The following is a 5163-nucleotide window of genomic DNA, read 5'->3' as shown; positions in this document are numbered from 1 at the left end:
TCCGCAGATCCACTCAAGCCAGCTAATTACGTCTCTCCTCTTTTCCTGCACTGTGTCCCATATATATCTCCCTTCCTGTCTTCATTTTATTAATTGCAATTACTGTTTTATCGCAATTCCATAGGGGCAGTAACCATGTTTAATGGATCTTTGAATTACTGATGCCTAACCTAGTACCTCGCAATTATGAGGCACTCCAATGTCTTCTTAATTTAACTTAATTATAATTAGATATAATATAAGAGTGATCTGGTCAGTGTGGCTAGAGTAAGGCTTCATAAGTGCTGGGAGGGAAAGAGGTGTTGGAAAGAGGGAAAGAGAACATAGAGAAAAAGAGGTCCAAGTTATATTACAAAAGTTTTTTTTCACATTTCACATAAATAAAGGCAGTACTTTGCATTGGAAAGAATGTTACAATGTGTCAATTTTTTCTTTGCCATTATGGGCAGAATGTGAAAAACCCTAAATTCTCAACATTGTTCAATTAAAGCTTGACTCCTCCCCCCCAAAAAAGAGTATTACAATGAATCCTATTTGTTGACACATCCTTAAAATTTTAAAAGGCAGTCTAGTATAATGATTGAATGTTGTCAGACAATGAGAGCTCATTCACTGCACAGTGAACTACTCCTTCTGTGAGCTAATCTGACAGAATGATTATATTCTAGCTAATGCAAATTAGTAATAAAAACATCAAGATTCCCAAAAAATAAACTGCCACATGATAGAGAGTAAACACAGAAAATTCACATAATATAAGTAGGTTTAAAGTATTAAAATTATTCAATCCCACCACCACCAATAAAAAAATACAAATTGAAAAAACAACCAGGCAGTCACTTAAAACCTGTTAAATTATCAAGTTTTTGTTCACATTATTACCACCTAATGCTAATGGATTTACTGTTGATTCGTAGCAGGGATAGTTGGCATAATCTTGTGAAAATTAATAATGGGAAACCTTACTAAAATGGAGTCAGGAGGCTTGGGAAGGGGGGCTCCCCACCCACCACCACCCTACCACTCTTAACTGACTGCAGACCCAATAGGAAGAGATGGACTTGACCTTGCACATGGATGCTACTTGACTATCCCAGCCAGGGAAGACACGCTTTCCTATCCCCCCACCCACTCAATGGCTCAGCCAGTGAGAAGCCACCACACTTGGAAACCAGTTTACTCCAATGGACTTTTAGTTTATAACAGCCTTCCCAACTGACACCTACCCTCCTTAAAAGTGTACCTTTGTTTTCCAGACGTCCTACTACAGCTTGTTTGTCCCAGATGGCAATTCTCTTTTATTCCTGAATAAACCCATCTTTTGCTGGTAAAATAACTGGAAGCTTCTATTTTTTAAGGTTGACAATCTACAGGAAAGCAATTTGAACCCGTTGTTGATAATTTATCATTAAGAAATTTTCCACCTCTTCCTCTTCAAGGAGGTGGGCGAGCCGGTTGGTGGCCGTGGTCTTGTGGCAGATGCAGAGATGAAGATCTTTGTGAAGACCCTGAGGGCAAGACCATCATCCTGGAGACTGAGCCCAGTGACACCACTGAGGATGTCAAAGCCAAAATCCAAGACCAGGAGGGCATCCCACCTGACCAGCATCATCTGATTCGTACGGGCAGACAGCTGGAGGATGGCTGAACTCTCAGACTACAATATCCAGAAAGAGTCCACCCTGCACTTGGTGCTTGGCCTGGAGGATGGCGTCATGGAGCCTTCCCTCCACCAGCTGGCCCAGAAATACAACTGCCACAGGACGATCTGCCTTAAGATCACCTAAGATCACCTGCCACCTAAGACACCCCTGCACTGTCACCTGCCACAAGAAGTGCGGGCACACCTACTACCTGCACCCCAAGAAGAAGGTCAAAGACCCCTTCACTGGCTCTTCTTTTGCTGGCAGGGCAGCCTCCTGCCAAAGCCCCAAGGCCCTGGGGCCTCAACACAGTTTCCTATTCATTGACTAGAGAAAGAAGGAAGGAAGGAAGGAAGGAAGGAAGGAAGGAAGGAAGGAAGGAAGAGGGATTAGAGGAAGGGAAGGAAGGATGGGAGGAAAAAGAAAAGGGAAAGGGGAAGGGGAAGGGAAGGGAAGAAATTTTCTCAAAAGGGAGTAGGATACTATAGATACATCACAGTATTTTTAGGTAATGAAAAACTAGAAGCTAGAAATGCCCAAAAAGCATGGTTAAGTGAAAAAGATTTACCTACTCTTCGGAATATAGATATATAGTCATCCTAAAAATTGCACAATGACTGTTCATCATGGAAAAAATACAACAATAGTAATAATGGTTAGTATTTATTGAGCACTTACTATGAGCCAGGTACTATGGTTAAGTATTAATTTATGTTTTCTTCTTTTTTTTAAAGTACGATACACACCCAGCATGGATCCCAGTGCGGGGCTTGAACTCATGACCCTGAGATCAAGAACTGGGCTGAGATCAAGAGTCAGATGCTTAAGCGACTGGGCCACGCGGGCACCCCTATGGTAATTATCTCACAAGCACTGTGAGATAGATTCTATGACAGGGTTTCTAGATTTAGCACATAAAAATATAAAGTGCACAGTTCAATTTGAATTTCAGATAAATAATAGGTATTTAGTATACATCCATCCCATGCGATATTGCTCATCTGAAATTCAAATCGAAGGGGGGGCATCCTATATTTTATCTGAATACTGGCAATCCGTTTTACTGATAAGGAACCTAAGACATGGAGATCGCCTAGGGACATACAGCGAACGAGCAGTGATAAAGTGCTAAGCATGCGAAAAGAGCCCAATGGAAACTTTTGTCTCTGAGTGATTATAAATGGGTAAAACATATGCATGCCCACAGAGGACGGGATCAGGGCTAAGAGGAACTGGGGACAGGTGACACCACTGCCACAAAAATCTCTGGAGCACGTGGTCCGGGCGCTGTGCTACAACAGCCTCGCACTCCCATTTTACAGGCGAATAAACTGAGGGGTTCGAGCTCGTGCTCAAAGTCATAAAGCTAGTAAGAGCAGGGTCAGATTCTGACTCTAAAGCTCCTGCTTTATTCCACTTTGTCATCTTGATTTCCCGGGTGAGTGTTTTTCCCCTTCAGGTGCAGTCCCATCAATGTTGATATAAAAGTCTTTGTGCGATAAAATACCCGCACAAGGACACACGAGTATTTCAAGGAGAGCTGCGGGACCCAGTCATTAAGGGTTTGCTTTGGTTTAAAGCCGTTCCTAGAACTAACCCAATAAAACTCTTAGAAGAAAAAGTCATGATGCACATTATGGCTTAAACTGTGATTTCATTTAGAAAGTAGAAAGGCATACTCCATACTCATCCTTGTAAAAGTGAGATTGTTCTCCCACGCAGGCCTCTCGCTAAGCTCCTCCCCCTTCTCTACACCTCCGCAGGTGAACTCGTTAGTTCCTTCAAGTTACTCAGTCAAGAAGGGGTTCTGAATTTCTGCAGGCCAATCACATAGGAGAGCAGCGTACACACAGAAGCAGAAATGCCAGGATGATTTCACGGTGCAGGCAGTGCCTATGCTCTATCCATAACGGCATTTTAGGAGATTTCCGTCAGGTGTCAGCTTAATACTTCCTTGAGAGGTTAGCCCACATCAAAAAGTTTGTGCTTCTGACTGTTTAGCCTGGAAGAGGCAGCTGGCCACAGGGCTTTTGTTTTTCCCTCTTGATAATTACCTCATGACTAAACCACTCACTGGTCCATGCAGGAGAATCCCACAGAGATGAAAACACACTTGTTTAAATAAAATATTTATGAAGAAGCCCTAAAATGTCACTGAAGTAAATGCAAATTATCTTCACATATTGTGCATCCAATATGCCACTCGTTCCTTGGAAGGCTATTTCCTGATTGCAATTAACATTAATTTTTAAAAATTAATCCCATTGTGCATAATCATCCCAATGTCTATTCATAAAAAGCTAGTGTTTTAAGGTTAACTCTCTTTTGACTATCTTTGAAAGTTTTAATAAGACTAATATTTAGTCTTGAGGATTATTTTGAAGATTTTTCCTTAGAAACTACATTTAATTATTATCTTACATGTACATCTTCTAATAAATGATTTCATTCTAATTCAATGCAAGGTGACCATTAGTGAAGGTTCCACATTCTGGCCTTTTAATGAAATACTATTTGGACACAATTTTCTCAATTTGCTCTTCTTCCCCCCCCACCCCACCCCGGCCCCCGGTCGGGTGAACATAATGGATTCTTATTACATTTTTACAGAATCCTCTAAATAAAAATTTGGGGTAATATTATCAAAAGAAAGTTAAGAATCCGTCGATGTGTGTGGTAGCTGTTACAAGGCCCCTGACTTTCCATACCATCTTTCCTAATTTTTCGGGAAAGAGATATGAGCTGAGCTTCTCTGAGAAGACTAGCTGGTTTCATCTTCTGCTTGATGGTCTGGACGGTTGTCCTCCACTTGGCTACACTTCAGAATCCACAGAGGCACTTAAACAACATACTGATACCAGGCCCCACCCCAGAGATTCAGATTTAATTTGTTGAGAATAAAACTCAGTCATTGCTAGCTTCTTGTTGGTTTCATTTTTGTTCGTCAGAGCTCCCTAAATGTTTTTAACGTGCAGCCAAGGTTGAAAACCACTTGTTTAGAAAAAGCTTTTCCTAAGAGGGTTAATGTCCACTTGAAAAGAGGAGTCATTAATGATGAGCCATAAGGCTCTGCTTCACACCTGCACCAGCAAATAAAGACAAATCTCTTAGAAATACAAAGCTGCAAGGTCAGTGTAAACCCAGTATCCTGAACAAAAAGAATGCATAACCTACAAACCAAGCTGGGTCCTCACACCTGCACAGCATTTAACCCACGGTTAGAGATTAAATCCTTTACAGAACAGACAAAGTAGGTCTAATGGGGGCTCTTATGAAAAGTACTGAGGAAATTTCCATTGACAATAACTCAGATTCTCAGTACGTGGGATGTGTTTACCTAAGAAGCTACTTTGACTTAGATTCAACCCTTTCTCAATGGAACCCGTGGCCTTGCTGCTAGTTTAGCTCTGAGCTTCCGTTTTTGCTCACACAGACAAATCTCTCTCAGCCACACTTCCCAAACTTGAACATGCCTGCAAATCCCTGTGGATCCTGTGAAAACACAGGTTCACATGCAGTA

The 5163-nt window shown here is 41.5% G+C and overlaps 1 pseudogene; it reads left to right on the top strand.

Annotated features, from left to right (window-relative positions):
• Positions 1-1487: 1487 nt before the first annotated feature.
• Positions 1488-1974, top strand: LOC103656457 (annotated as a pseudogene).
• Positions 1975-5163: the final 3189 nt, after the last annotated feature.

Source organism: Ursus maritimus, unplaced genomic scaffold (genome assembly GCF_017311325.1).
Source record: "Ursus maritimus isolate PB19 unplaced genomic scaffold, ASM1731132v1 scaffold_16, whole genome shotgun sequence".
NCBI classification, from domain to species: domain Eukaryota; kingdom Metazoa; phylum Chordata; class Mammalia; order Carnivora; family Ursidae; genus Ursus; species Ursus maritimus.
Note: the sequence above shows the minus strand (reverse complement) of the source record. Positions and strands in the feature narration are given on the sequence as shown.